A 20,373-nucleotide genomic window follows, 5' to 3' on the forward strand; every position below is an offset into this window, starting at 1 on the left:
GCACTTTTTAAGGGGCTTCATAGCAAAGGGGGTGAATACATATGCACATGCCAATTTCCACTTTTTTATTTCTTTAAATTATTCTTTTATATATTTTTTTCTCATTTCACTTCACCAACTTGGATTACTTTGTGCAGATCCATCTCACGAAATATTCAGGTGAAAAACATTTAAATTACAGGCTGAAAGCTAACAAAATAGATAAAAGCAAAGGGGGGGGGGGGGGGGTTGGATACTTTTGCAAGGCGCTGTACATCTGTACATATATGCACACATATATGTATCTATATCTATATACTGTGTATCACAACACATATATAAAAAGTCAATAATGGCCCTGTTTGCAGATATGTTCTGCAGATATGTTCTTATGTTACCCATGAGAACAGTTCTGGCAGGCTCCTGCATTCTTAGCCTCAGATGTACCTCAGATGAACAATTATCCACTAAAGCCGTTAAACCTTCAGGAAATATATTTTTATTTAATTTCGAGGCTTGCAGTTGTTGCATTAAAAACCCTGAATTCTTCTTGAGCGCAGTACTGCAGGCTGGTGAACATTTTTTTGACAGGGTGCATCCGTTTATGTCAGATTACATTCCGAGTAAACTAAGTTTGTGTTAGCTTCCTTTTTCTTTAGTCAAGGCAAGATTTTTCTGTTTGTCTTACCTTCTTGACATGTTTCAGCAGAGTTGTCAGCTGATGTTACAGAGGTTGGTCGCGCCTCCATTACGTCAGCTGACAGGACATGTCACACACGCCATCTTGTGACACTTATGAAGAAGGCGGACGCGCCGCCGAAACATGTCAAGAAGGTAAGACAAACAGAAAGGCCTTGTCTTGACAAAAGAAAGACCGTGAAACTATGAAAAACGAAGAAATAATGAACTTAATCGAACTATAAGTTTGTGTCAGTTGTGTAAGATTCCGTGTAAAATTCCAAAAGGAGTTCCCTTGAGCCCTGCGATGAACTGCTGACTTGTCCAGGGTGTCACCCTGCCTTCACCCTAAGACAGCTGGGAGAGGCTCCAGCAGACCAGAATGAGTGAATGAATTCCCTTGATGGGTGGACTGACTGAACTGATAAGGCAACCCACCCAAAGTGGCAGTATTTCACAATCCAAAATCCCCCTTTGTGAAAATATTTGACGACCTGGAAATGAGACTGATACATATAACACCTGTAAAGTACCCAAAGCCGTGCGCAGTAAAATCCTGATGGATATATATCAAATATTGTACAGCTTAAAAGATTAATCACTGAGTAATGTTTGCCTCCCAGCTTATCCTTGGATTCAGGCACCTGCTACGTGACAGCTTTGCATGTTGCAGGTTTCCGATTCAATGGGAGGTTTTGAAGCACTCTTCGAAACGCGCAAATGGAAACATGACTCTTTGGAGGCTTTTATGTCCCGCAGACGTCGGCGTAATGTTATCAATTTTCACTCAATTAGTCGTATGAAAAGTTGCAGCTTTGAAGGTTTTATGCGCGAAACTCTACGCGTTTGGAGCGGCGCCGTCGCTGCATTTCACCCCGCGTACTTTGATTTGTTCCCTGATTAAAAGTTGCGCCGAGGCCTTCGGCATTCACATCCCATGCATTAAAACTCAGTCCCGCCCACAGGTGTGGGCTCTTCGATTTGAGCTGATTAAATCTCCTCGGGGACTCGGGGAGCTTGACCGATGGCTCTCTCTCGTCTGCTTTGTTGCATCCTCTAAAGTGACCCTACCGCAACATTTGTTTTTTCACGCATTTTCGTGCCAGCCCGACGTCAGCCCGAGATGAGGGCTGAACCAGAATAATTGAAAGAGCATGCGAGTGGGCGGCTGGTTTACATTCCAAACCTTAATGCATATTGCTTTTGCCATGCCGGTGCACTTATCGGTTTCAAGACACAAAGTGCTATAAATACAGAACGGCAACCAATGTCTCTTTGTAAGACACACAGTCTGGTAAATTGTTTTTTATCTGAGAAAGAAAAGAGTTTTCTTGGATTAAAACTGTCGGGGGTCGTGTTTCCTCACCCCATGACCAAAGGAAATCAATTTGCAATCATCAACTGGACTCGGTGGTAAGAGAATTGATTTATTCCCTTAATTTTGTGCTGATTTATAAGAAAGGGGGAAAAAGACAAAAAGAGAAAAATAACAGAGGAAGGGAACTTTTAATAATGAAAATGATAAACAAATCAATGTAGGCAAAATTGATGAGGCAGTCCTGTGTTACCAGGATTATCATGGAAGGTATTGGGATCCTGTGGTCTATTGGTCCTGTATTACCAAGTTCTATGGTTCTGTGGTTCCCATGGAGCTGTAGTCCCAGCCTGTAGGGTCCTATGTTCTCAAGGTGCAAAGTTTCAGCAGTCGATTTAGATTTAGATTTACATTTCAGTGACTGTCACACTCATACTGACTTCACTAAACCTAAACATAATGCAAGAGTGAATGTCTGAAAACATAAAATTGTAGTGTGAGTTTGGCAAAAATAAAAAGGACTTAAAAAAAATAATAATACATTGAAACAAAATACAAAAAAAGAAATGTGCTAAATTCCTAAAGTATGCTTCACATAATAGCAAAATGTGAAAACTGAAAAAGTTGTGTACGTGTTTTTTTTGCTCTCCCTCAAATGCCTCCATTTTTACAACACCTTTAGCCTCGTGTTCTGCCTCTCATCCGGTGTTAGAGGAAAGAAGATGCCGTGCTTATAGGTATGTTTTCTTCCTGACGGAAAGAGAAAGAAAAAAAAAACCACGGGACCCTGTGTACGAACACTGTGTTGTCGGTGTTGCGAAAGCAAAGCGGGTCATGCTCATTCACTGTTCTGTTTGTGCGATTTATATATCTCATTTTCTATGTCAGTGAGGTCTACAATTTAAGCGCAGATGAACTCTGTAGCTATCCAACTCCACATTTCCAGTCCGTATGTTTCTGCTGTCGCTTCATCATTGGGTGCACAGGCCTGACCTGTCTGGAACAAGCCGGCTGCCTCGCTCAGCGTTTAGATGAACAATAAACATCAATCAGTGTTCGACTGATATGCCATCAATTTAAGTGACGGCTCAACGGACGCGAGTCATCGGTGGAAGGCGTGGGCTGGATTTGCCGTCGTAACATTGGTATGAGCAATAAATACATTGCGCCATTGCCGGTATACACACAGTCATAGTCAGTTCACGCTTCACACTGTAACGTCGCTGGCTAATAAGCTTTAGACGACCGCCACCCCGCAGAGGTGCCAGTGGCAAACGCAGGCGTGCGAAAAGACCAAAGGACGGTTACGGGTCTAACGTTGGTGCAGCAAGTGGACCGTAACGTTCCAAAGCCGCTTTCCAAACAAGTTTAAGGGTTAAAGTCGTTTTTTTTTTTTTTTTAAAAGTCCATAGAGTTCTTTACCCTCTGTTTGGAGCTGTCACTTATGCAAAGCTTGCGTCACAGGGATCCATCACCAGTCTTTGCACATGACATAAGTAAAGTTTTCCGTAGAGGAAGCTTTGCTGCCAGACTCTGTCTGTGTGTGTGTGTGTGTGTGTGTGTGTGTGTGTGTGTGTGTGTGTGTGTGTGTGTGTGTGTGCATGCGCGCCCCCTGTGTGTAGCTTCTCATGAGGAGTGAACTTGGCAAGCCAGGGGGAAATTTGATATAAGCAATATTTGCTCGAGGTGGTGGAGCTGTTGATAAAGCATCACCTGGGGAAGCTCTGGTGTTTATGGGATTTGAATAATAAAAAAAGAGCCATATAAATAAGCCCCAGGGGGTCTGTTCAGGCCCCTGTCTGTGCCTTCACACACACACCCACCCACTGAAACACTACAGACGCTCTCCAGCTGTCTTCAGTGGGGGAAACAAACCCATTCATATTTGACGGACTCTTTGTTTTCCTTGCTTATTGAGCCAAGTGCAGTTTTGTGCCGAGGATACGAGAAGTATTTACGCCGCATCCTTTGTAATGTACACATGAACATAATTGCATTATTTGCCTTGATCAAAGTGGGCAAGAAACCCTGCTGGCAAGCACGACGCACGCTCTGCCATAAACTGTTTGCGTGACGCACACTTGTTGCCTCATCATAGTCGCTCCTCGAAGGCGTGTCAGGTTGTGAACATATGTTTATGAAAACAATTGCAATATGTCTTCTGGGTTTTTTTTTCCCCCCATAACAAGTTCTGCTAGCCTGCTAGCTAACCGCCAAAAAGACAGTTAGCTAGTTCATCAGCTCAGTTGGAAAATCAACAGCTCTGATTTCTAGTTTCAGCTCAGTGTGAGTTTTCACTCCCTGCTTAGACTCTGAGCTACGAGCGAACACATCACTAAGTGGCTCATGGTGTTCTTTGGCCCACTCCTAACATGAACAAGTCACTCGGTTGAGAAACTGAGAAAAAAAAATGTTTTTTGATAATTGTTGACCACTCGCTATTTATTCACAGATTATTTTCCCTTTTGGAATCAATTTGATGTGAGTCAGTGGGGACTGGTAGTAAGCAGTGCTTGTCAAATGACTCTTAAAACCAGTTCTCATTGGCAACTCAAGACAGTAAAAAGCATTGACTTTCCCAGTGAGTATTTATAGTGAGTTTAACCATTGCATATCCAGTGGCCACAGAGGGCACCGTTGGAAAGCTGCTAAAGGCTCATTTGTTTCTGTTTTTGTAGAGACCCGTTTTGTTATGTTTATGTCTGCATGTATTTTTGAACTGAAATGCTTCTGTGGGCCACTTTACGGCGCCTTTGTGCCGCCAGACGCCGCATTAATCGAGTTACACGTGTTAAACTTGGACGCGGTGCATCTTTCTGAGACGGCAGCCGGGACTTTTTAGCGAGTGCTTTCATTTCCATGATGGGAAGTGAATGAAGTACTCCGCTGGCACCTCTTATCGCTTCAAAGCTGATGGTATATTTGTATAGTGCTCAGTTGCCAGGCTGCAACCAAGATCAATAAAAAGTGCCCACAATACATTTGTTTTAGCTCTACTTGCTCTGTTGCCAGGTACTTCTTAGCTAGAGCTACAGATTGTACTGTTGACTTTTAAAGCCCCTTGCAGAATAGTTCTTCTTTTATTTTGTTATTTATCAGGGCGTCAAGTCGCATTTGAGCTAAAAAGGACCAGCAAGGTTTTTATTTATTGATATATATAAATATGCTTCCCGGCTGGCCTGGGAACGCCTTGGAGTCCCACCGGAGGAGCTGGAGGAGGTGACTGGGGCCAGGGAGGTCTGGGCATCTCTGCTAAGGCTGCTGCCCCCGCGACCCGACCCCGGATAAGCGGTAGAAGAAGAAGAGGAAGAAGAAGAAGATATATATATATTTTTTAATATACAGTTAAAGCTCTAGAATATGAACAGTGCGGTATTTGGTTATTTATAGTGACGGTACTTCACTTGCTTCAAGATACACGATAAAGTGTGGTGGTAGCAGCGTAGAATTTTTAGCTTCTCATGTGAAACACTCTCACTGTGGTTTCAGGCCTTTTGCTTTATAAAGGTCAGGCTTAAACTTCATTATCCTCAAAGGTCCGTTTGCTTCATATCAGGCAATGAATTAGGCTTGTGCGGCAGCTGGATCGCTGAGATTTCAGCTCCGAAAAATACAGCTCATCCGTCTTGCCAACCTTCAGTAGACAGCATTTTCAGCCAGACTCAGCTTCGCAAGGATTCCAGAACAAATCGACTTCTTTTGATGTTGGCGAACGAGGTCAGAGGTATCGGAGCAGCAAAGTAGCTACTTCCAAAGACCATGGGAGGAGGCCAGAAGGCAGAAGCTACTGTGAGATGTGACCACTGGCTGCTGCCAGGCTGAATTTAGTGTGGATGCTGTGACAGTAGTTTCATCCCTTAGAAAAAGACAAATAATCCTCTGAGGGAAAGTTAGTCTAAGAAGGCAAACTGCTTTTAGATGCAAAGCAAAAAACAACAACAACAAAAAAAAACTTAATGGCTTCGTCTGTGACCTTTGACAAGTTGTCCTTTAGTCTGAGCATAAGCACCGTCATCTCCAGTGTCCATTAGGTGTTGCGTCACCATCATCACATTAAATCTTCCCACCGTAGAGGTGCGACCGGCCCACTTGCAGCGTGATAAATTTCCCCCATAAACCATCTCGACCAAATGGCTGCATGCCTGAAGTCAGATATAATCAGCGCTGCGGCTGTGTTTTGATTTATTTACTTTGCATCATTCTGCCACTGATAAAAACATCAAACTGCTCATTTTTAACGCCCTTTGATAACGACCATGATGATGATGACGATAACAATGATGATGACGATGGTGATGATGATGATGATGACGATGGCGATGATGATGATGATGATGATGATGATGATGATGATGATGATGACGATGATGATGATGATGATGGTGAGGTTTGCAATATTATATCTGTTTGTTCAAAAGCATCAATTAGAGGTCCCCACCCTCCGCCTCCGTCTTTTTCCAAATGTTTTTAGTTTTTTTTTTAGTTTTTGTCTCCCCAGGCACTAAAACAGCAGTCGTGATGCTTTTCATGTCTGTTTGATATGCTCTTCACCAACTGCACACTGAATTCACATCTCATAGACCCCCTGCTATCACTTGCCGTAGGCAGTTTCCTTTCCGCCGGAATCACATCCGTCTTTGACGTGATGAATGTGTTTTTTTTTTTTTTCTGAGCTTATCCCACATACTGTTCACTCATTCAGCATAGTTCAAAATATTCTTCATTACATTTACTGCTGAGGTAAATGTAATTTCAACATATGCCAAGGCAAATGGCAACTGCAGAAATGTGCAGTGGACCGTAATGTACTGAGAGTAATTGTGGTAAGCAGAAGCTTCATTAATTGATATTCACATGCAGTGTGCCAACATGCTGGAATTCAGAAAGAGGGAAATGTTTTCAGAATGCAGGAGCAGGCGAGTGGTGATTTATACCTTCTTACTGCCGCAGTTTTCAAACTTTCTGTTGTCAGGAGAGGTCGCTTGGTCAGTTTCTGACTTAGCCAGGGGACTTTTCACCCGGTGAAGCGTTAAAACACTGACTACACAAAGTTTTTCCAAAGAGCAAGAGTGGAGGAAGAAGTTCATTGTGTCTTGTCGTGGAAATGCACCGCCTTTTCAGCAGGAGCAACTATATTTTATTGTGAATGCAATGTAAGAGACAGGTTTTTGTCTATACAAACACACATGTAGAGATGAACTGGTACAAAATGAAATAACTGTACAAAAGTTCAGTTGCCGTTGCGGTGTAAGAAGCAAGCGTTTGTGTGGCTTCAAAAAAGAGGCGGTGGGATGGGGGAAAAAAAGCGAAGAAAAAAATATAACTGGATTCAAAAGAGCCGAGAGATTTAGCAGACCTGAAGTTGTCTGAGAGTTTGCTCCAGATATATGAAGCATAAAAAGCTACTCCACATGACCCGGGGGCTGCCGCTGGTTTATAACAAACGAGAAATGTATTCTGTTGCTAAACCATTAAAACTCAGTAAAACCAGGATTTTTTTTTTTCTCAAGACCATCTGTGGTCACTAGAAGCTTGCCCATCATCGTTATCATTATTATATATATCTTTATTATTACTGTTATTATTTTAGCTGCTGTCGATGTCAGATATATCACTTTACCTGGTTACTGATTGTAAAAGCAACTGGATTCCTTTATAAATGTTATAACTGGGCTCTTTTTTTGAGTGCTGGCGCCAGATGCGGACCATTTGCTGCTGGTATTCCTCTTTTTGCGTTTGTGGGCGCACAGACGAATGAGTTCAGGGAAGACCTACAAAAGAATGGCTTGTGCACAGCTTTTTACAACATGCATCCTGCAAAAAGACTTGCTGGCTCTGTTTCAAGAACATGATAATAATAATTAGCGTGTAAGTGTTGTCTCTGTCACCTGAGAGCCTCATGTCCTCTTGTCAACAGAGACATTAAAATTGGTAACAACAACATTCGGCCACTTCAGGCCCTGCTCTCTGTGCCTCGGTAGCATCAAACTCTTCTTCGTTAGTGGATAAATGAACTCAGGACAGACATTGCCCTGGAGAGGTAATTGCAGCGTGATTCCTATGTGCCAGAATGGCTAAAAGGTATGATTATATTAATGCTAACATATCATCAAGGAGGTTTTTTTGTTTGTTTGTTTCTTTGCTTGATCTGTGATTTACCTCGCCGCCATTCGTTACATGGACGACGGCCAACAGAGCCGGCCGGAGGAGTGCGGCTTCATTCATCATCGCGGCAAGGGTGCAAATCACGGCACATACAGTAGCCAGCCGCTCTGCCGCTGAGAGGATAATGTGTAATCCTGGGGAGGCGGCTCGAATCTGGAGAACCGCGGACGATAAACCGCCGATCGTTTGTGGGGTAATCGCAGTCGTATAAAGCCAGCCGACCGACCGAGCTGACGTTTACAAAGCGGCTCTGACGCAAACCGAGTGCAACCAACATCTAACGGCAGCAGGGTTCAGTCAACAAATCTGAGCCAGAACCTCGAAGGAGGGAAAAGAGACAGAGAGAGAATTTTGAATTTTTTTTTCTTCTGTTTTCCCCCCCAAGCCCCCCACCCCCTCATGTCCATTTCATTATTGGAGAATGTTCTCATCAGATTTATTGTCCGCTGTTATTCGGACGTCCCCTCTGGTAATTGGTCGGCATCCATTTCTGATTTACGGCGGCCAAGTTGGGCCGCACGCACTGCTGCCAGTGGAAGGCCCGTCATGAATGGCCAATCACACAGCTGGCCACGTCCCCTTTTCTTGGCCATTTAACAAGTGGAGAAGATTTCTACTTCAGTTTAACCGGCTGAGAAAACTGACCCTCCTCTTCCTCCTCCTATGAGAAGGTCAACCAGGGGTCTGAAAAAAAGACGAAGTGGTCTATTCTCGAAATTGTCTGCACCTCGTGTTTCAACCTGGCGACGGGGAGCAGGAGGATCCGCCCCTTTTTCTGCCGGGAAACAAAACAGTTGTTGTTGTGATCACTATTATAATTAACCAGATTCTCATCTGGCAATCACAACAAAACGTGGCAGCATCAGCATGTGGTGATAATCAATGGCCAACTTAGTGCCACGCAATCAGTGAGACATTGGAGACTTTGTTAATGATCATAAAGCAAATGAGGTTCAACGTCGTCCGAGAACGTTTGGCTGTTGGACCCCAACCAGAACCCCCAGTCCTGCTCCTCCTCCTGTCCATGAACCAATGGAAAAGAGTATTCAAACTTGAATCGATTTTGAAGGGAAGGTGAGAATTTGAGCACCCAGGTTATGAGTAATTAATGTCAGCGACATGCTGACACAGCTCTGTTGTGCTATTATAGCTCCCATTTTCATGTCTTTGTTTTTCATCCTGGACTCCTGTGGCGCAGACTCAAACCACAAATTGACCCAAATATCTCAATTTTATACCTCTGTTTACAACATCCTGCTAAAACTGACACTTTGCTGAGCCTGATTGTTTTGAAGGTTGCCCCCCCCCACCGAACACCGGGGCCAAGGGCTCATTTCCAAAGATGTGCGTTTTCAGCAAAGTGAAGTCAAGCAAAAGAAGTAAAGAACGGACATTTTTAATCCTGGCTGGTTCACAGACAGGCTGGGGACATCATTTTACAAGGAAAACGTTGGTACAGTGAACACAACATGAGGTGGGACTTTGAAATGGGACCCTCTAAACAGCTGCTCTGGTCAAGAACTTCCTCAGAGCCCTCAAGAAAATCAACCTACTCCAGTCTAACTGCAATCTACATACTGCAGTTAGGCTATATAATGACACTATTTAGACCATACAGATATTATAGAGAATGGTTACCATGATTGCTATCCGCCCTTGTTTTTTACTGCTTTGAAATATTTTTTAAACCTTGAAATTGTTTTTGTATTATTGCTGTGTAAAATTCTTGCAGTTCTGTGGCGCCCAGGCTCCCCTGCACACGTATGAATTAAATAAAATCATGTCCATATCTGCTAAAAGCCTTGCACCGCTGCACCATTGGAAGTATTCTCACCTCATACCACCGAGTGTGACTGCCTGTCCATGTCTGTGCAGTAAGCACCTCATCAAAACATCTCGAAAAGTAATCGAATTCCACCCCCCGACTTTGGACAACATCTTCACAACATGCTGCCTCCAGTAAGAATGACTCGCACCCCTCCAACCAATTCTTCCCTCTGTTGCCATCAGGGAGGTGCTACAGAGGTGTTAAAACCTGCACCTCCAGGCTGAAAAATAGTCCAGTAGACGATTCCCATAGTGGACGTTATGTGCAATATGGGCTCTCTGCAGAGCGTCTGTAGTTTTTGATGCTTGTCTACACGTTCTCTTAAATGTGCATCTGAGTGCGACTGCAAGATGTGGATCAAGTGTGTGTGTAGGAGTCTTTCAAGATGTTGCACTGTTTAGCTCTTTTTGATGTTTACTGTAATTGCAGATGTTCCACGAGCAAATTTCGTCCTACCACTTGGCACAATGTCAATAAAACTTCCTGATTCTCAAAGTCAGACGGAGGACACGCGGAAGAGAAGGTGCAGAACATCTCTTTAAAAACAGATCTAGACGAAACCAACCCCTAACAATGGGCTGCTTCTGTGTCGCACCACACCCGGCGACGGCCACAACATCTCACACCTCACGTTGCGGCGACATTGCATGCCTGCCGGCAAACTCTCCACACCGTCAGCCTTCCCCTCTCTGAGCTGCGATTACAGGTCGGCCTCGGATGGAACGGCCGAGGCAGCTGCAGAGTGACGAAGACGGCACTGAGCACCGCCGGGTTCGCTCGGCGGCGGCGCCTTCTCCTCGCACGTCAATCCCTCTGAGCGGTCCGGGGCAGGTGGGGGGCGAATCGGGAGGGAGTGCGTTTTTAAAAGCGAGGAGTGGCGTGAGCGACGTCTGTTTGTGAATCTCGCAGCTGGATCGGCTGTCAGTCAGCGTCGGGGTGCTGTTGAGACTTCACAGAGAGGACTTTGCTTCTTTGTTTTCTCCTCTGGGGTTGTCAGATCCCCTCCAGTCTTATCTGGGGTGCAGGCGGCAGGCTCCGGCAACGGCCGGGTGAGTGCAGAGGCTTCGTGCTTTGTGCATCCGCTGATGCGCACGGCCTAATGAAGACAGTAATCAGTGTGGAGCAGCAGCCTTTTTGTTTTTTCCCCTCCCTCTCTGTCTCTCTCTCTCTGTTATCTGTTTTTTACAAATGCCTGCGCACTGAAAAACAAGCCGCTGCGTGACTGACGCGGCTTTGTATCCTCCACCTCTTTTCATCTGGATTTTATTGTCACTCTGGCTGAAAAATTCATTGTTTAATGAGGCTGAACGTGATTATTGCTGAGACGTCTTAATATTTGATATGAATTCGGCGACAAGCTTCAGGCAAAATGTGAGCGACATCAACCTCTATGATGACTGCGATATGTTTTGCTCGAAATAATGGCGGCGATAAAAAAAAAAACTTGTCATTGGGAGATGTGCGTGTGCGCTTGCGTCCTGGGTTCTTGCTTGTGAAATGAAAGTTTGAAAAAAAAAATTGAGTGACAACTCACCTTGAAATACTGCAGGGTTTTTAAAGATCTGTTGGCATCAAATAGGAGATACATTTATATGCTTTCCGTTGAATAAAGCCACTAGAAATAAGTAGGTAAAGTTAATTAATAACAACTCCTGGACTGATGGAAAAATATTTAGCCTTGCATAAGTTTACATCATCCTCAAGTAGTTGGTGTTTGCCAAGTTGATGGGATGTTTGCCAAGGTTTTTTTATTTTTTTTGAATTTCTGATTATCCGCGTGGTTCACTGTGATTTTTACACAACTCACTGGCCCCCATTGTGTTTGAAGCACCACCAATACGTTTTTTCAGTAACTGTTCTCTGGGCCTCCTCCTCTTTTCAACATGCACAACTCACATTCATACTTCCATTTTATCTGAGGAGCTGTGATGAAGAGATTTTAGATTAATGTTTTGACGCAGTCTTTAATCCCTCCAGCCAGGCTACTGAGACGCCTTCTGGACTCCACTCCGCTGTGAAAGATTTGGATCAGCAGAACTCCGGACCGCCTGCCAGTCAGCGCGGTAAGTGTGAAATGAATGAATGAAATGCATTCTGGGAGGGGAAAAAAGCACCCTATTAAGCAAACCCAATTTATCTGTAAAGCCCCATGAAATGCAGTTTTGTTACTCGGAGATTGTGTGCCATTTAGCACAAGAATGCAAGGCACCATGGGAGCTTCAGTTGTGTCGGAAAATTGAAATGCATGAAGGGTCTCGCAGTTCATCTGCAGCGCAAAGCGAACGGGTGGAAAAGAAACCCATTATCACTTCCACAAGCGTTTTCAAACAGCGGCAATGCAGATGTCAAGATTGTCTCTTAGATCTATAGACATCCCACTGGCACTCAGCATGCCTGCAGAGTGAATAGGAAATTAATGACAGCATAATTGCTATTAGCATTGTTCATAGTTGGTGAGTAAATAGAAGAAGTAAAGTTGTGAAGCAAATAATTTAGAAAATGTGATTAAAAAAAATAGCAAAAGTGAACAACTTAAGTTCTCTCCAGTTATTGCAAATGAACTTTCATTCGTACATCTCTGTTGTACTTTTCCACAAAATCCAAGCTATCAAGTTAATTTCTTGTGACTCATCCAGAACTTAATAGGTTCAACTCTGGTATGTTACTTTGACAGGCTCAATTTACCTCCGTCACGATCTGTTGGCAAAAATGAAATACAAACCATAAAAAGACACACTTCTAAAAGACACACATGAGCACACACACAAATTGCTCAGTGATGCGAAAGTAGATTGTTGACTGCTGTTTAATATTTGATATCTAAAGCTGAGTGGCAATAGTCCTGTAGGTGCAATCATAAAAATAATTATTTAAAAAAAATGCCCAGGTGATAATTTGTTTGTCTGCTGTATACCTTTTCACCACTACATCCTACTAAATCTGTTACACTGGGCCTTTAAATTGTATTTATTGATGTGCTATTCACTGTGATGATCTAGGAAATATGTATTTATTCATTTATTCAAGTGCTATATAAATATTTTATATCTATTTACATCTTAATATTAAATGACTTCCAGTGCTTTTTGAAAATAGCCACTAGACTACAGTGGAGCAGTGCCTCTGCTAAATTTATTGACCATTACACTAACCACTGCAGCAGCAGCATCAGATGCCATCACTTAGTAGCTAAATTACAGCGGAGTGCCGTGTCAGACCTCAGGCATAAATTCCTCTCAGTGTCTTTGGTGACGATGCGCTTGCAGCGTGGAGAGCGGAGGAGGAAAGGAGGTGACGGGGAGTGACGGCAGAACTAGTTTGCCTTCTCTTTTTCAACCTTGTTAAAGTCGATTTTCAGTCGCATCTCCGGCATGAAAGGCAATTGAAATGGAAGTACTACTCGTCTTCGTTGCCTTATGGATGTGATTATGTATTTATTTTTTTTTCTTAGAAAAAAAGATAAATAAAAAGGATTGAATCTACACTTCAATGTGACCGGCACAAACTTGTGAAAGGAGCCAAGTCGTGTGCGTCAGTGCTGAAAGGCTGCTGGAAGTACTAAGAGCACTTCTGACTTCCTGCTTTAAAAAACTTTATCTTGGGCTTTCAGTCTGAAAAGGGCACCAGCAACGAAAGGGCAGAGCCCAAATTAAAGCCGGCGCGGGCAATTATGTGCTCACTGGCCGTTTCTGCTGGAGATAACGCTGATCATCTGCACTTAAACGGGGAAACGCTCCTCACTTCACGCAGCCATTCAAATTCCAATGCCTGCTCTGTGATATTTTATTATACGTTTCATATATATCCACATATCCTGCTGGCAAGTGTGTTGCAGCAAACTGCCGCTCAGCTGTTTGCTGTCTTGATTAAAATGTGTTGTGAGTCCATATGTTTTGTTCTGATATTGAATAGAGGCAACAAAAGAGAATTAGCTCATCAGTTAAAGGGACAATGATTTATTTGACTATCCGGAGGAAACATCTAACACGGTAGCGAGCAATCAATGTAATAAGTAGTTATCGCTCAAGAATGTCAATATAAATAAATAAGGATAAATAATAAATAGATAAATAAATAAAGAATTGTCAGTTCTTGGCTCAATAGTCAGTAGGTGGAATCAATTGCGAGTCAACTTTGCCTTTTAAATCTGTCTTTACAGCTTCATAAAGTCTCCTTTTACCACAGAGCAGGCCATTAAAGGACTTTCTGTTTGTTGTATTCAGTCAGTCTAACAAAACAACAGAAAAGACAAAGTGACATTGTAATAGATGTTTCAAAATAACTCTGTTGACCTTGGAGTGAATTGTGTCCCAGACAAAGAAAAGCAGGAGGAATATGTAAATGGCAAATAGGAAAATGTGAAAAAAAAATTGCCTTTTATGACTCGGAACAAACAAACAAATCAATGCAATAAACACAGACGAGGTGGACTCAGGGACGGGGAGGAAGATGTTGATGGGGAGGGGGGGTGAGGGGGCTGTGTGACGTGACTCTTGGCGAGACAAACCATTTCGGTCTTGCGCTGGGGGAGGAAGCGCAAATGCTGGAAATCCTCGAAAAAAAGAGGACGCTCATTTTGAGGGCACAACATTTGCCAGAGTGAGTCATCCAGTTGTGTTGACAGAGGCCATCGTCTCTTCTTGCATCAGGAACGTCTATAGAATCATATCTCCGGGCGGGGAATCATTCTTCATACTAACGGTGATTGTTTTGTTGTTTTCTGCTGGAAAATGACAGCTAGAGTGGATTATATTTTCCCGGCCGCCCGGCTGTTGGTCCTCCACTCCCCTTGTCCTTTCCCAGCGAGGCTGCAGCCCATCACGACCGGACAAGGTTGCGCGGCCCACCAGCACTTACACACTCAGTCACACCTCCAGTTCACAGCTCCCATCTCACCCAGCTAGTGTCAAAAGCAAAAAAAACAAACAACAAACCAAAACGACAACGTGAACACAATCGTGACGCCTCCTCGAGCACCCGCTTGCTATTTTTAATAATTATTTTTTTTATTGGTGGGAAAAATGATTTAATTATTTATGGCCTTAGTAATTAACCAATTCTATTTCATCGTATCCTCTTAGCCCATCTTCTACTTCTACTCTCTCAAAAAAAACCAACCCCCTTTATGATGTCATGAAGGGCACTGCGCTCCGTCGGTGATGGCAGCTGGCCTTTTGAGACTGCCACTTGTTTTCATCCACTTTGAAACGTGTGGAAGGTACAAAGAAGCACTAGTTCTAACTGGAGTCCAAAGCAGAGGGTTGACAGGAGGCTGTAAACACAGGGCTAAATAAGCTATTTTCCAAAGAAACACAGAAAATCTGTGATTATTTATTTATTGATTAATCTATTATTTTATTTATTTATTATATCATGTGAAGCCAGTCCACTGGGATGAATAGCGAAAGCCTAAATGCTGGAAATCATCCAAAAAACAGCACGTTCATTTTGAGGGCACAACATTTGCTGAAGTGAGTCCCCCGGTTTTGTTGACAGAGGTTGTCGTCTCTTTTTGTGCGGCGCGTCGGTAATGGGATTATGGAAGGGTGTTTTTCATTTTTCATATTAACAGTGATCTTTTGGGTCTTTTTCTAGTTGAAAATAATCCCTGTCATTGATTGTATCCGTATTGTGTCTGACGCAGATGAAAAACGTGTCGCCTCGTGGACATTTTGACCGACTGACAGGCAGGAGGCCGAACCTTTCATTATTCAGGTCTTTCCAAACATGTTGCTGGAGCAGCAGGTGGCGTCTGAAGGGCTGCTGGCCCCGCCGGCTTTCCGTGTTGAGCTACAGCGAACAACAGGAGGATCCAAAAAAAAAAAAAAGGAAAAGTATGATAGTGGAAGAGCAGACCCAGCTGGATGCTCCGCTCGCTGTGTACAGTTTGTCTCAGGCCTGTTGATTTTGGGTTCAGAGGCCAGGTGTCTGCCGGCACTTGTTCTCATGACAACGGCGGGGCAACGATCAACTGGCTCAGGCAAACTTCCAGTCTCCCGGTGTCCTCGCTGAGGAGCCGCGGGCCGACTCCTCGTCGAGTGCCGCGCACCTGCTGCAAACCACAGTGATTGAGAAGGTGTGACGCGGCGCACCAGCTGACATGGCCGCTGTAACATTCACAAGCGAGCTGCGCGTCCATGGCTGGATGGGTAGGTGAAGCTTCTTAGCAAAAGGAACCGCAGGGTGAGATTCCAAGGCGATACATTTGAGAGTGGAGAACACGTTCACTGCAATATCGAGCCACTTTCTCGCACGTAAATTTGATGCCGACTGACCAGGCAGCGGGTCCATTAGGTAATAGGTCTTAATTCTGTTCTCCACCCGTCTAACTTTACCAGAGAGTCAGCATTTTGGGAAGGAGAATATCCTGCAAAGTGCACCTTTAAATCCTCTGAAGTCTCTGTGGGTTTCCCCTCTAAAACAGCTGTTTGACAACCTCGCTACAGGCAGCGGCTGCGCCCAGTTCTCACGTTTGGCTAATCTCCAGTCTAAAGTCTTTCCAGTTGTCCTGCTATTCCAAAACTAGTCGTCCTCACTTGTATTTGTTGATGAAAGCAGGAGGCTCTTTCTTGTTTCTCTTGGGACGAACTTCAACGCCAGAGAAGAAGACAAAGACTGAGGGAAGTGTCTGCGAGCTTTAGCTGCCGCGAAAAACATTTAGCGCTCCTGCTGCTGTCCTGCCACTTTCATCTCAACTGGACGCCGCTTCTTTTTTCTTCTCCCTCTTTTCTTTGTAAGAATCAAAGAGAAAAGACCTGGCACTGACTGGCTGTTTTCTCATCGGAAAATATGTTTTGACTTCAGCCCTGACCGGCTTCAGCCAGTGTTTTGTTCAAAGCAGCGGTCGACACGAGGCAGTGACGCACGGCCCGCGTCGCCCTTTGCACCAATCGAGAGCCTCGAGCTCAGCGGCAGATGCCGAACGTCACTAATGGGTAGACCTGGGAATATCTGGATGACCTCAGATGTTTTGTAGATTTTGAGAATTTTGTTTGGAGAGAGAGAGAACTTGTGCCCTACTGGTCACAGGCTCTGGCATGGACAACTTAGCACATCGTAGAAATTGATTTGCGGGCCTCGTTAGAAGAGTCACAATATGAATATGAATATTAGTCAGAGCCCTGTGCACATTCATAGGTCCGCCCCAGCGGGCACTAGCTGTCGCTGACTAGCTTACCGACGCGGTCCGATTGTTCCACTTTGAATGTGACGGCCTTCGCCTGATGGGCGAGTGAAGCACAGCCTTTGAGAGACGTTCGTCGTGCGATTGACCCTCGTAGAAACGGAGAGGGTCCGCGAACTGCGACACATTTAAGGGTTTAAATATTAAATGCCAATCAGAGAAATTAAAAGCAAACGGGGCCGCCCCGGGGGTTAAGCCTCGATGTGAAACCTGCCCCGCAACTGGCGAGGACAAATTTCAAGCAGAAAAGAATGAATGTCAACTGTTTGTTGATCTCCTGAACTTGTGACATTTGCTTCCACGTGGCTGGCAGATATTGAAGCCGCGAGGCGGCAACGGCGGTGGGTGGTTGGAGGGGATGGTGCCTGGTTGTAATTACACTCTGATATTTCATCGGGGAGGAGATCGCAGCTGTTCTGAATAGGTTGGCTGCGGCAGTGGTGGGGGGCTTTGTTAGATATATTAATCACCCTGATATTAGCCGACCTCATCCGGGGGAACCTATTGTGAGGTCGTGAGTATTGTGTGAGTCAACGCCTTCCACTGAAAGACGACGCGTTGAATTTATTCTAAATGTGATCATCGGGAAAAATGAAAATTAGAGTCTATTAGAAACACACGGGAAAACATAACACTGTTTACCCCCCCCTCCTCCACCTCAGGAGCGTCACGTGGATTCCAGTCATCACCCAACCCCTGCAAGTGTTCATTGAGAGCCAGCAAACTTCTCTTAACCACATCCTCACTTTTTTAATGAGATTCCTGGCCTCCGGTCCAGATGATCAGCTCCACCCACCTGTCCGAGTCCACACTGGCTTTTTCTGAATGCCTCGCACGCACGCACGCACACACATGCACAAACACGGCCCAGGCTCTCACGGGAACATGGAAAGAAGCTTATTACGTGACTATATTGAAAACAAATAAAACATTTCTCACTGGCTGAAATTTCTTACTGCGGCCTAAGAACTTAAAGTAAATATAGTAAGTTATAGTAAATTAAATTTAGAGATTTTTGGAGGAAAATAATTGAGAATTACACACACACACATACACACACACACACACACACACGGACAAGCAGTTTGGCCCTGGACAAAGCTGGGGTTGAGAGTGAGAATCCCAGTCATTAAATTTTAATGCCAGCAGCGACCATGAGTGTTTCTGCTGCTCAAGGTTTTTTGTTTTAACTGTGTATCTATCTATGTTTAATTGTGTGTTTTGATTTTTTTTTTTTTTTAATTTGGTGGTTTTTCTTTTAGGAAATGTCAATGCATAGTTCCCCCAGGAAAAACAACATATTCAGCCCGGGGGCTAAAGGTTTGGCCATAATCTCTTGTTACACCTGATGCTTTGCCGGACAGTCCACATGTTTGGAAGGGAAAAACAATACAATACAAAACAAGGAAGTCACAACGCAGTCTAACAGGGCGGAAGTAAAACCTGGCTGGTGATATCGTTGCCTCTAAACTGGGCAGCGAACGGAGTGGGAGCAGGGAAATCATTTAAAGTGTGGACTTTTCTCATTTCCGGAGCACTGATGCGCTTGAGAGAAATGTTACAGCTGGAAGCATTTTGCTACTTAATCGGCCCATTAACTCATCGCCATAGTCATCAAGTTGACTATTTACACAAGAACAATTGAACTAATTGCTGAAATTCAGGTTTGTTGTTTGGTTTTTGGTTCTTTTAGACGGATCTTTAATGCCCCCCCCCGATGAAAAAGATTTATATAAACATGGGAAGCTCCTAAAATGATAAATGTGACGGGAAACTGTGTCGAGATGTGTCACACACAGAGGAGGCCATCACAAAGCATGATATATCTTTTATTTTCCCATAACATTTCTGCAGAGCTGTACACATAATGCTTTTCATCTTCTTCTTTTTTTTTCTTTTTTTTTTTTTTTTTTACACGCAATCAATGTTGAGGAGACTCAGCGTCCAACATCAAAGCCTTTTGGGAGTTTACATGTTTTGTTTTTTTTTTCCATTACATTCCACAGATTTCCCTTTGGCTCGTGTTACTCAGACCATCCCTCGTAGGTGGGTATGTGGGTGGGTGAGGGTCAGGGGTGGTTGGGCAGGTGGGGGAGGGGCCACGGCAGCCTGCACCTATTAGCAAATTCTTTGTAGTGATCATCCGCAGACACATTCACCACATTCAGCCTCTGGTACACAGAGACATCCGGCAGGACCCTGGGAAGGTTGGCTGGCTGTGGCGGCTGAAAGGCGGGTGGGCGGAGTCACAAAGATTTGAAAAAAAAAAAAAAAAAAGAATACTTGTTTCATCTGGATGCTCGTTATGTTTTCAAAAGAAACAAACATTTAAAAAAAAGAAAAAAGAATAAGGAAGTGCAGACACGAGATGTTGCGTAACAATCCCAACCAGAGATTCAATTTGTGCCTGGGTGAATTCGGGCTGAGGGCAAACAGAATCATCTAATGAGCTGCTGCCAATTAAGTGGCTGCCAAGTGCTAATATTTGTCGGGGGAGATGGGTTTGTGCTTTCCTTAACGTGTAGTCACAGTTTCGGATGGTGTCTGCTCCTTTTGTAAACACTGTTAGGGGCACACACGCATGTATACACACACGCACACACACACACACACACACACACACACACTTGAGTCTGTCTGTGTGGCCTCTCATTACACGTACCCCGTTTGTGTCATGTTCCCGGGCTCATTGTTGCGTTTTCCCTCTCACTGCAGATACCTAGAGCATAATTAAGATCATGTAATGCGGTTACATAACTCAATGAGGTTAAAAAAAAAAAAAAACTGCGGCAGCAACAGCAACATGGGCTGTGTGGGGTGAGCGACGTCCAACTGGCAGAGAGCAGCGAGGCTTCGGAGCGCTCAAGGCCTTCAGCAGACGTGCGGAGAGTTAGTGACGCGAAAAACACAAAACGTTTCTGACGTTGAGATGTTCAAATTTGTGTTGTTTTGCGAACACAATGGCGGAGAACACAAAAAAAGTTGGCGGGAAGCTCTCAAGTTCCTGCGAGAGTCTGAGCTCCTCGTAGGAGGGTTGGAGCTGCAGCACTGCTGCTTCCGGATGTGTATTTTTTTTTTTTTTTCCAGGATGTTGTCGGGACAGGTTGAGGCACTTTCACAGATGCTAGAATTTCCACTGCACACGGAACGGCGTCGTCCCAGGAGACGTAACGTGGCTCCAGACGGCAAAATCAAACATGCACGGCAATCGGCAAATGTTGAAAT

The 20,373-nt window shown here is 44.2% G+C and overlaps 1 long non-coding RNA gene across 2 annotated transcripts in view; it reads left to right on the top strand.

Annotated features, from left to right (window-relative positions):
- Positions 1-693: 693 nt before the first annotated feature.
- Positions 694-20,373, top strand: part of LOC142891819 (uncharacterized) — an 84,803-nt gene continuing 65,123 nt past the window's right edge. For both annotated transcript variants that reach the window (XR_012927329.1, XR_012927330.1), the window contains exons 1-2: positions 694-813; positions 11,943-12,028. This is a non-coding gene — a long non-coding RNA (uncharacterized LOC142891819). The remainder of the gene's footprint in view (positions 814-11,942; positions 12,029-20,373) is intronic.

Source organism: Nelusetta ayraudi, unplaced genomic scaffold (genome assembly GCF_046127955.1).
Source record: "Nelusetta ayraudi isolate G7.1 ecotype Tasmania unplaced genomic scaffold, CSIRO-AGI_Nayr_v1 ptg000033l, whole genome shotgun sequence".
NCBI classification, from domain to species: Eukaryota; Metazoa; Chordata; class Actinopteri; order Tetraodontiformes; family Monacanthidae; genus Nelusetta; species Nelusetta ayraudi.